The sequence below is a fragment of the Xenopus laevis genome, chromosome 6S, assembly GCF_017654675.1.
Source record: "Xenopus laevis strain J_2021 chromosome 6S, Xenopus_laevis_v10.1, whole genome shotgun sequence".
Classification (NCBI taxonomy): Eukaryota; Metazoa; Chordata; class Amphibia; order Anura; family Pipidae; genus Xenopus; species Xenopus laevis.
In genome coordinates this window covers 40,928,136-40,940,925 of record NC_054382.1, presented here as the reverse complement: position 1 = coordinate 40,940,925, position 12,790 = coordinate 40,928,136, and positions in this window count along the sequence as shown.

Here is a 12,790-nt window from a genome sequence, read left to right as displayed (position 1 = left end):
TGTTTAAAGAGAACAGTAGATTACTAGCCAGCAAAGCTACCTAAGCTAAAATGTCCCTCAAATCCCTGCAGACTTCTGTCCCTCCAATACAGAGCAGTATCAAGCAGATTACTAGCCAGCAAACTTACTATCATCTGTCCCTGAAATCACTAACAGCTCTCCCCCTACACTATCTCTTCCAAGCACACACAGGCAGATTTTTCAGATACATTTTTGCCCTTGATCCCCCTCTGGCATGCCACTGTCCAGGTCGTTGCACCCTTTAAACAACTTTAAAATCATTTTTCTGGCCAGAAATGTCTTTTCTAGATGTTAAAGTTCGCCTTCCCATTGAAGTCTATGGGGTTCGCGAACCGTTCGCGAACCGCTCGCGTTTTTGCGCAAGTTCGCGAATATGTTCGCGAACTTTTTTTCCGACGTTCGCTACATCCCTAATCAGGACCCCGCTCGACCCTCTCCAACCTTGGACCCCCCGCAACCCCCTACTACCCCAGTGTCTGCTTCCTTCAGAGTCTTTGTAGATACATATAAAATGATGAAGATGCTTGGAAGAAACTTTATATACATTTTTCAGATTAGAAATGACATAGGACCTCATTTACAAACTTAGCAGATTGCTATGTGCAAAACATTGCCATGGCTGGCCATGATTACATTTTGCAACACTTAAGGATTTCTCAGTGATAGGAATTCCTTTTGCCTCTTTACACTGTGCCAAAAGGATTTGCATTATTATTCTTATTGCTTTTATTAGATTTTTGGCGTTAGACACAAAAAAATTGTGCTTTATGCATGGTGTTATGCTTGTGTTCAGATGTATGTGCTTGTGTCTGCACACACAGGAACTAGTGTATGAAATGTTGCTTAAGAATCAAAACAATCTCCACTGAGAAAGTCTGCCAATTCAGCCCCAACCATGACCAATGTTCATGTTGGATATCTTTCCATGTATTGCTAGGTTAACATGTTGATTCCATGAAGTGTGAGAAAGGTAATTTAGTATTAAAAATGTAATATGAATCTTTTTCCCCAATTTAATAAGTGATGATGGAATTATTTTACCTAAGGGTACCTGTACCAGCTCAAAAACTTGCTAGGACAAAAAAATTGTACCATCTGAACATGCTTGCTGGTACCTGACTGATCCCCTGCCAGTTTCAAATGCTATCACCCTACTCCCTAGTGCAGGCAATAACATCACACGTTAAAGTGGCACAAGCCACATTTGAGCATGCACTACTGATAGTGGCCAAGGAGGGTAGACAACATAACCTCTTTAATTGCCCTAATCACTAGTGGGGTAGAGGGGAAAAGCATCTTATCAATCTATCAAGAGCTAGAGGGTCTATAAAGGTCTCTTTTCAACAAAAAGCTATAGGGTTTGAGAAGTGTTTACCTGAGTTTGTATATCAGCACCATTGATCTTAACGTTAGTATTTCAGATTTTAAATATGATTTTCCAATATTTTAGATGTAATCGATGCAACAAAAATGGGAAATGGAATATATCTTGTGTCTATAAAACCTTCATTAAAAAAATCTGCATTTCTAAAGCTCAAAAGTACATTGTGGAGTCTATAAGAAAGATTCTTAGTCACTAAATATGCAGAGAAACTAAAGCAAGTATCAAAATATGTGCTGGTGATGCAACCAACAACACTTAATTATCAGTTCCACATGCAAATTAGGTGAGAAAATGACTTGTCTTTTTATATTTATTTTATTTGGGAAGAGGAGGTAAAAGTTGATGAGAATTCACTTACCATATGTTAGATGTGGACTGCTGTGGCTTAGGTGGGTGGATGGGGGGGGTTCTGCTGTATAGTACCAATCATGATACATTTAAAGATGCTCTTGAAATGTGTTGAAGCCATGGTATGGAATAATTAACACAAATGTTACTACTGTTAAAAGCTGCCGTTGATTGTGACCTGGCATTCTTTATTGTCACTGCAATACTTACATGGAGAAGAACCCCTTTGAAAAGCAATATTAGTATCCTTTTCCCGTGAATTATATACTTTTCGCCAAAATAAAGGTTTTTCCCAATAATCACAAACAATGAAAGTAGTTGTTACTGTCCCTAATCTACGACCTATTAAAAAGCTATCTAGGCAATGATATTCCTGTAAGTTGTAAGATACAGGAGGGACAGGTGGGGCTATTCGTTTAAAATGGAAGGTAGGAGGTGCAGGACCGTTAAAGCAGAGATTTTGGGCTACTTAAAAATGTGGCTCTTAAATTGCCCCTTACGTTTTGAATACAGGGAGCATTTCTGAGTGCAAATCAGCTTGTCACAACTACCGTATATACTCGCGTATAAGCCGAGATTTTCAGCACCCAAAATGTGCTTGAAAATCCTACCTCGGCTTATACGCGGGTCAGCTGCCTTGTAGCGATGAATCCCCCTCCCAGCCGCGAAGAGCAACAGCGCAAGTGTCATCTGGTGTGACTGCGCATTTGGAGCAGGCGTGACTACAAAGGCCAACGATGCGCTATGGAGAAGGCATAGGACAACGCATGCGTCAAAGGTAATTACGGTAGGCGCATGATGTCCTAAAATGCGTTCCGTATAATAAAGCAAACCCCTGCCCCACGTGACAGCTTTGTTGAACTGCGCGAGTGTGCGTCTTCTCTAGTCCCAGCGCCTTAAGCAGCGACCAGTGAGACCTTCACCTCAGGGTAAGTGCCGTCTCTTGTATCAGGACTGCTGCTCTGCTACTGCCCAACTCTCTGCTTGTCACACACGGAGAGACAAAGGGACGCGCACGCACACCGCGTGGAACAAAGGGGCAGCAACGAGGAAGCCCCTGGTGCTACTGGCCTGGGCTACAGTTGATTGGTCAGCCTTTCTACCTAATCATCCCTTATAAGCGCCGCTGCCCAATGGGAAAGCACTTGGCTTCTGCAGGCTGGGATCAAAGGTCACCTCAGCAAACCCCCAGTAGTGTAAGGACCACAGTTAGAGGGACCCTAGAACTATGCATTGGGCTCCCATCTTAATGGTGGAAGGTGCATTGATATAAATCAGGGATGTCAAACCTGCAGCCCTCCATCTGTTGTCCAGCTATGACTTCCACCAGCGCATTCACGGCTCCTGCATGTTGTAGTGAGGCATCCCAGCCGTGAAGAAAGAGCAACATATATAACATAGTTGTGTCTAGGCTTATACGCGAGTCAATAAGTTTTTCTGGTTTTCATAGGTAAAATTAGGTACCTCGGCTTATACGCGGGTCGGCTTATACACGAGTATATACGGTACTTGTTTTTCACTCAGCACATTTCCTATAGTTCTATATGGTGACGAGGTGTCTGGGGTGCTTTGTCCATCTTGTGTGCAATTAACTTTAAAAAAAGATTTTTATTTGTTCCAGAATCATTCTTTTCATTTTTTTTGTTAGTGGTCATTTAACCCTATATGCAAGAGCACACCATCCCTCTGCCAAAAATAAATCTTCTGAACTGCTCCGGTGCACATTGCTACTCCTGCCCTCAACCCACTCCCTTGCCACAACCTCCACCACCACCACCACCACATGCTTGTCTGGATAAACACACAATCATTTAAAACTGAAAAGCAGTGGGGAGGAGGGATTTTAATGCTTTAGAGAAAGCAAACCCTGCAGTCCAGGCGCCCTGCTTCTCTGGTGCCTGCTACCTCTATAGTTATGCCATTGCCTTTATGTGTCAGACAATTTCTGCCACAAACCTAGAAAATTACAATTTATTACTGAAATTACAATTTGTGGAAAGTAACTATTATTGCTTTATGGGACCTTAGGTAATAAAACATGTTTTGATATGTGTTTGGTTTTCATTCACAGATTCTATTACTTAAAATGTAGTACATGGCTATAAAGTGGGGCATTTATGTTTTGCAGTGAGCAGCAAGACCCTGGACACAAGTACTGAATAAAGCAATTTTGCATAACTGCATAACTTCCTGCTCTAGCACCTGTGTCCTGGTACAGGTATGGGATCCGGTATCCAGAAACCCCTTATCCAGAAAGCTCCGAAATACGGAAAGGCAGTCTCCCATAGACTCCATTATAATCAAATAATCCAAATTTTTTAAAAAATGTTTTTCCTTTTTCTTTGTATTTATAAAACAGTACATTGTACTTGATCAGAACTAAGAAATAATTAATCCTTATTGGAAGCAAAACCAGCCTATTGGGTTTATTTAATGTTTACATCTTTTTTTTTATTAAACTTAGGGTATGAAATTTCACATTAAAGTAAGATCTGGAGAGCCCCCAGTCCCAAGAATCCTGGATAACAGATCCCATACCTGTACTCTATAACTGAGGCCTTATATGTCTCCTTATATAATCCATGGGAAAAAGTACAAGAATCTGGGAATACAAAGAATTGACAGAATTCTCATGAAGGATACTCTTTATTCATTGGACCAATAACTGTGAGAGCCAGAGTAGTAATGCCAGCATGCCCCCTTAATAATATGCTGCAGTAGGCTGAGAGCTGTACTTCAGCAACACTGGGTTATTTATGGCTATAAAAACACTTGTTGATTCAATCATTTCATTTTGGAGGACTCAATGGGGCAAATTTACTTACCTGTGAAAATTCGCCAGCGCTGGCTTTGCGCACATGGCAACACTTCACCAGGCGTAAATTCGCCAGGACAACTCTAATTCACGAAGATCTGAAGTTGCGCACAGGGTACCAAACGCTTGCGAAATTGCAATAGCGTAAATACGAAGAGCAGTTTGAAGTTACGCTAGCGTTGGCTAATTTGCATACATCGTGCAGTTAAAGTACAATGGCCGTATATGCTGCAACAAAATACATTACACTACACAAGGCCAGGGAACCTTAATAAAATTTGTTGTTATAATGCCCTACACATGTGCCCACAGTTTAGTTTAGGTGCCATATGTTATCAAATGTAGGGGGGGGGAAGGAGGGTCCCCCCAAAAAATTTTTTTATCTTTTCAGCCTATCACCCTTTAAACAAGAAAAGACACCAGCGTTTTTTGGGACTTAGATATTGTTCAACAATATTTCAAGTAAGTCCTATCTACTCCATTGCACTTCGCCTGGTCTGAGGTGGTGAAGGCAAGTCTGGCGATAGAGGTAACATCAGTAAAGTCAAAAATGTAGTGAATTTGTGTAGTAACGCTCTTTCGCCAGAAAAAATGCGAAAATTCATCTGGCGTTAGAGTGCGAAGTTGCACTAGAGTCTATCTCCTTCACTAGCGTAATTACGCCAGCGCCCGTTAGTAAATCGGCGAAGTGCCAAAATGAAGTCATGCTGGCGAATTTTCGCCAGCATTAGCCACTTCACCCTTTAATGAATAAAGCTTCAACCCTGCAAAGAAAATATATGACAACTGAAAACTGGGAAGATTAGGGTCAACTACACCCAGGCAACTTTGTTAACAGTTAGCAGTAGTAGACTATAATATAGCACATGATATGTCAGGATCACTATATTGGAGTCAATAATGCCAGGTTAATTAAGATAATAATTTAATGATTCTTCATTCTCTGCCATGCACTTGGTATAAAGTGAGGCTAAGCAGCCATTTGGCAGAAAAATGAGTGATCTTCTTTCTTAATTTGATTCAAGTCTATACTATCACTATAGGTGTGATAGAATTGTGACAACTACAGTAACTAAATTACTATTAATGGGAAACTGTGAAATGCAACTAACTCTTTATTATAAAATATATATAAACCCAACAAATTATTTAATTTATCCCCCTTGAATTATTCTCTAAAGTGCTTGGTGTTCAGGAGCCACACACCTGCAGTATCTCCCATACCTGTATAACAGTTGTGTTACTTGGGCCTTTTTGTTTAGGAAGCTTGATGCAGCTATTAAAAAGTATTGAGCTACTTGCCTTTCACTTCCTTGCATCTCTAGTTCACACTGTTAACTGACAGCACTTATAAGCAGATCTGTGACACCTGAGAAATAGCAGATTTGTTTGACATGTGTGAAAGGGAGGAGAGAGATGCACTTGAGATGCATGTCTTGATAGATACCGATATAATAAAAAGGCTTATAATAAAAATGATCATATGAAGCAGTCAGTCAGATTCTTGAGGAAGCAGGGGTGTAACTACAGAGGAGTTGGGGGGGGCAGGAGGTATAGGAGGGTTGAAACAATTTCAACATATATATTGGTGAAACAGGACAACCTATGGATATGTTTGGGGGCCCTAAAAATAATATGCTGTGGGGTCCAGTAATAATTACACTGCTATGTAGAAAGAACATTTTTAAGAGTAATTGTATTGTACCAGGAGAGATCGCACATGGGGCAAATTTACTAAATTTAAGGGCGATGTGGCTGTCGCTAGCCAAAAAGCCAATCTGCAGTAAAATCGACAACAGGTTTAGAGGATAAATCGCTAGTGAAAGAGTTTTTTGACATTTTATATGCTTCTTGGTTTTTATGGTTTCTGTTTAATTTTTCTTATAGATCACTGTGATATGTATGTGTGTGGAGGTTACAGTGGTGTACAATATATTCATATAAATGGTAATTGTTAATGCTATCAGTTAAAATTGATGGTTATTCATGTCACATGACTAAAAATGTTGTACCCCCTGCAGTAAATTGAGGATATTGGAAGCCACTTTGGACTTTCTTGATGTGTATTAGGGCTCTTACACACGGGCGTTCCGACCTGCGCTCCCCTGCGTTCCGTTTTTTGGCGTTCAGCCGCAGGGGAGCGCAGGAATAGACGCAAGTCATTATTTGAAATGGGGCTGTACTCACTCAGGCGCGTGTAGGCGCCGAACGCAGGAAAAATGCAGCATGTTGCGTCTGAACCTGCGTTCGGCGCCTACACGCGCCTGAGTGAGTACAGCCCCATTTCAAATAATGACTTGCGTCTATTCCTGCGCTCCCCTGCGGCTGAACGCCAAAAAACGGAACGCAGGGGAGCGCAGGTCGGAACGCCCGTGTGTAAGAGCCCTAAAAGTACTGGATCTTTGGACACACAGAGAATACCTGTGACCATAAGGTGCACAAAAGAGAGCTGTCAGATGTAAAAGCGCCCTGTATAAATGCATACCTCCCAACATTTTGGAAAAAAAAGAGGGACAAATTGTTTTTGACCACGCCCATTTTTATGGCCCCCTAATTACCATTTTCATTTTACAAAATTTGGCAGGTTATGGAAGTTTGAACATATTTCTGTGTTTTTTTTTCAGTCATTACAATTTTGCTAGTGAAGGTGAATTGCCCTTTAAGTTGTGAGTCCAACTTCTCCCAAGAGACTTGTTTATCTAAATTGTTACAATTACTTATTTGCTTATCTCAAGATTGTTACAAAGTATCTTATTTCCACCTGTTAGCTGTTCTGGGCTCTCTGCCGAAAGCCAATTAAGTTAAAAACGTTGTATCTTTTTCTGGCTGTTCAGTGCAGAGAGTCGGGACTTTTTAGTACAAATGCAAGACTCTCTGTCAGTCACATACACAGCCTAAAGCAATAATTGATTGGTGCAGGACTGTATAAGGGGCAGATTAATTGGAATTGACCATTTACAGGCAGAACCATGGCAAAATATGAACCTGGTTAGTATGTTAAACCTCTTAATTTCACAAATAATAACATTAATAGAAAAAAAAAGTAGTTTGGGTACATCAGGACAAAATTTTGATGTAAAATCCAGAAAAACATTACTTAAAATCAGGGGAAGCACCCATTGAAATTCATTATAAATTGGTGGAACCACAAAAAATGTAAAATGCGGGAAAACTTAAAAACAGGGTACTTGAAATCGAGTTTTCACTGTATAACCAAAAAAATGTAATACTCATAGAACTCATGGGGTTATTCATGATTCTTTTCATAGTACCACCAGAGCCATCATATATACTATGATCACTGTGAAATGACCAATAATCACTCCATTGACCCAAGGTATTTAGTAGGATCATTGCTGCCATTGTTAATGAGCACTACATTAATTTATACTAGTACTATACTTATACTAGTATCCAGCCCCCAAACTTACCAAAGATCAATGGTCAACCATTAACCCCAGAATTGTCAGTTATATGCCTACAGAAATGGCCACTGAGCACTGAAATAGTTAGATTGAAAGTATTATTACACCAAGCGGAATACCACATTTTTCTTCTTTCCGAATCCCAATGCTCCTTGTCTCTCTCTCTCTTTTTTCCTTCACCATCTGAAACTTTACACAGTGGAATGCACAGCCATCTTTGATTTATTCCAGCTGACCAGGGATCTGCAGCTAGCAGGTGGGGAGACACTGGAAGGTCCCTTCACACCCAAAGGCAGCTCCTCAGAACCCAGGGTTTGCCACCCATGGTGCAGTCATGCAGGGCATAATTTGCGCCACTCCTGGCCCTCCAAATGTGTAAGTGTTTTCAAATGCTACAAAAATAGAAAAGGCTACCTGAAAGTCAAGATTATAAATAAAAATAATAAAATGGCAAGTAAACATATTAGAACAACCAATCTCCTTTTAAGGTTTACATATAATGCTCAACCCTCATATATTTAAACTCCCCCACCAATTCTGGTGCCAAAATGTAAAACACATTGCCATAATAACCCCAGTATCTGTGTATCTTAATAAGTGAAACATCCCAAACAATTGATCCATAAAAAAGCAGTGTCTCAAAATACAAAGCTATGTTATTCTTGCTGCAGTAACGGAATATGTTTGGAGGTGACTGATCATAATATATTGAGTGTGCATTCAGTAGGAAGAACATTGCTATGAAGCTGGTGTATTAAAACTCACTATACTAGGTCCTGCTGTTTGGAGCGTACTAATATAATGTTAATGTAATTGTTTATGGTTGGGGGTTTCTGTGTAATGTGCCTTTTGAATATTGACAGCAAAATTAGCAGGACTGTAATTTAGCCTTTGCGGAGATCTCAGAGGACACAGATGTTTACATATATATCTATTAATAATTAATCTATGTTTAATTAAGCAATAAGCCTGTTGTGTGTTACTCCTGCTTTCTGCATGACTAGGAGCACATTCAGTAATATAAAAAATACAGTTGTTAGTTAACTAGAGTGTGTTAGTTAACTATGTGTATATATGTACCAGTGATAAATATCTATGAGTTTCAGAGTCTAAAAGGCAAGTGAAAGATTGGAACATTGAATGTCCTACATAGAATCGCTGGAGAGTTGCTGGATCACCATGCAACCACACAAAATTCAATGATACAGACATGTAAATCTCATTTCATTGTCATTTGTCAGTGTAGTTATTTTGAGCAATAACTAAACCCACTTGTAAACACAATGGTAACAAGCCTATATGTGCTTTTTTCCAATAACTCCTAGTTGCATTTAGCCGTACACACAGCATCCTGACATCAGATGTCGCATGAAAGAGCCTAAAAGCATGTATTGATTGGGGACTGACATTAGAAATTATAATGTTTCCCATGTCTCCTTCTCTGTTCATCAATGCATGGAATTCATCTTTGTATGAGCTGCTATCCATTAGCTACAATGTGATCAGTTTATTCCTATAGCATCATTCAGGATATAAAGGAAAATTGAGCTCGACCCTCGCTGGCATATTTATTTCTTCACACATTAGGAAGGGGTTCTTGTGTTTTCTCTGCTTAAATACCCTCACTAGAAAATATTCCTAGTTAGAAATGAGACCTGAACGCAGATTGCATGTCAAGGCAGCAGTATAAAACAAATCTGTCTTTCTAATACAGATAGAAAAAGGCACTACAAAAATTGACTGGCCATAAGGTATTCAACATGTTCCTTTGAAAACAATATGTTGTTTCCCTCTAATGCGTTTAATGTTGTCACAATAACTTGTTTTACAGACTCTTGGCAGAGTACTATGGTGCCTTCTGGTCCGCCACATTTATTTTCTGGTTTCTATATATATATATTTTTTTTTTTTTCAAATGTTTGTTTCCATAACATACAAGGAATACGTCTGTCACAGTTCTTATTTCTGATTTATGGTTTGTGTTCTTGTTCTTTGCTCTAGAGCAGCCCTGTCCAACTATAGCATCCCCTAGGGATTATTATGTCCTCCAATCTACCAAGGGCTCCATATATTTTTTGTATGACCATTTTTTGGAACATAGTTATAAAGCACTGCTCTAGAAACAATATGCTAGGCCCAGCTTTGTGGAAAGGCTACAAAGGTCCAAGCCTAGAGACCCAGTCGCACTTCAGTCCACAATGATACAGACAATAACAAACAAGTTCAGCAGGGGTTCGGTACGAAAGGGAAGTTAGCACCCTCCCACCCCAGGTGGGAACAGGTCAGCAGCCATTCTAGGAGATCTGGTCCTGAGTAGGCCAAAATAGACCTGCTTCCCGTCCTGGGTGCTGTACCCTTACCTTCCCCCTGACCCCAATCATGGCTGCAACAAGACTAAAGTACCTGGGGGGGGAGGGGGTTTCAGGTTGAGAGGGGGGCCTGGGACAGTCCAATGTTGACAATATCAAAGTGCAGGCTGTATATGTACAAACAAACATTAAGATTACCTTATCTATTTTACAGTAGGCAGACACTAAAAAAAACTGGTAGCACATAAAAAAAGAAGCATCAACATTATGCCAGCGTGGAATTATAATTGCACCATGAACACTATAGATAATTGGCAATTTGGGTAAATGGAGCTCTTACTATAGTATTCAAAGGATTGAAAAACAGGGAAGGAAAGACTTGTTAATATGACTATTGGAAGCAGAGGGGTTACATTACAGAGACACCACTGACAAGACAGAGATTAATGGAAAGTAGCAGAGAACTCCTGGAACAGCAAAAAGTGGACCCCTGGCATTCTTTATGTCACTGACTTCAATAGTTTATGGGTTTATGCCAGCTCTGGGTTGGTGTAAACTAAAGTATACATAAAGAATATGACGTTGGTAGTTTGGCAACAAAAACTCTATAAGTGCATTTTATGCCATTGTTACACTGATTTATTTCTAACACTTTATAATTCTGTCCTTACATCTTTTGTAAACTTTATTCTGTTATCTCCAGCCAACAAACACCTATTATGATTATTAACATTTGGGAGTTTAAAATTTGACCTGATGTAAAGGGGAAAATGGTCTGATATACTTTTGCCTACAACTCATTTGTTAGGTGGGCAGCACCCCTTCTGAGGTCTCTTAACTTTCTTAAGGCAATCCCCTGTCTGGATGAGTCATAATATACAACAGTATTTTCTTGTAACAAACGAGTGGGCAGAATGTGGTCATGGTGTTTAATTGAAATTATATATTTTCCCCTCAGTTTTTTATGCTTTTGCTAAATAATTTGCTTCGTTTACAATCAATAAGCCTTCATTTCTGCAATGCTGCTGAACCAAGTTTGTTCTTCACAGGCAAGGCTTTTGTTTTAATCTGGTATAACCACATATTAAGCCAAGGACATACTGCATTATACAAATGATATAGGGTATATATATGCATTAATGGGGTATATACTGTAGGTACTGCATATATGTGCATGCAGGGAAAATGCATCCAGATATTTAGATAAAGTTGCACAAATAAAGCCAATATTTTCTCTGTAAATGTAAATATTTTTCCTGGTTTCATGACAAAGAAAATAAAAAGGTGCTGTCCATTGGTATACTGAGAAGATATACTGTATGGTATTAGAAATCAGCAGTTGTTAAGAAGTGGCTTGTTAGGCGACAGTGCCCAAACTATGATAAGCACAGAGCCATTTTGCCACTTTTTATTCAATCCTTTGAGGATAATAAGTAAGAGTATGGAATAAGTGCTTCCCTTGTGGGCCTCCCCTTAAGAGTTTAAAAGCGAAATATTGATTTTTGAGTTACCCTGCTTCAACTCAGTGTCTGCTCTCGTGATTTTTTTTTCATATCCCTTGTAGATTTCTGAGGCCATTTGTAAAGAAATATAAAATTGCCGGCGAAATTGTGGCATGTCCATGTAACTTTCCTGCACCTAGATTATGGTCCATTGACACCTTACTGGCTTCCAAGCAATAATAACCATTTGTGACATCTCTGAGGTACCTTCACTCTTGGCATCACAAAGGAAAACCATAAAGGGAATAGACTGATTTTAGACATATAGAACTGGTATATTTATGATATATTTATTTGTGTAGCCTCTAGAAAACATATTTTCAATTTCAAGATCTGTACCAACATGGATTTTCCCAAGATACAAGCTTTTCGAGATTTCAGCTTCAAATTAATATCTCCAGCAAATAAAAAAGCATTTACTCATCAAAGCCAAGGACATATATTTTTTAAAATATGGAAGCAGATTATGATGGAATTGTGTAGTGGTCAAGAACAGCTCAAAAAGCAGTACAGGTATAGGTTCTATCCATATCTTAAGTCAATCCCAATAGGATTGTTTTGCCATCAATATGGATTTATTCGTATTTCCCACGTAATTTGCAACACAGCAAAAAATTAGCAAAACCCGAATTTTGATGCCCGCGTTAATTTTGACGTCAGCGTTAAAGTCAATGGGTGTCCGAATAATGTTGATGCGTGACGGTTTTGATGCGAACAACTTTTCCGACGCATGTCCAAAATATTTTGACACTGGCAAATTTTCGCTGCAGAATCGCAAATTTATTCGCGCCTGTCACATTTATTCGCTCATCACTATTCATGCGGCCAGTGTCGGACTGGGACACCAGGGGCCCACCCAAATTTAGCCTCTTTGTTCTCAAAGAAATAGGGAATGACCATGAAATAGGCCACATTTCTAGCAGCATGAGGGCCCACTGCCACCTGGGCCCACCGGGACTTTTCCTGGTATCCTGGTGGGCCAGTCC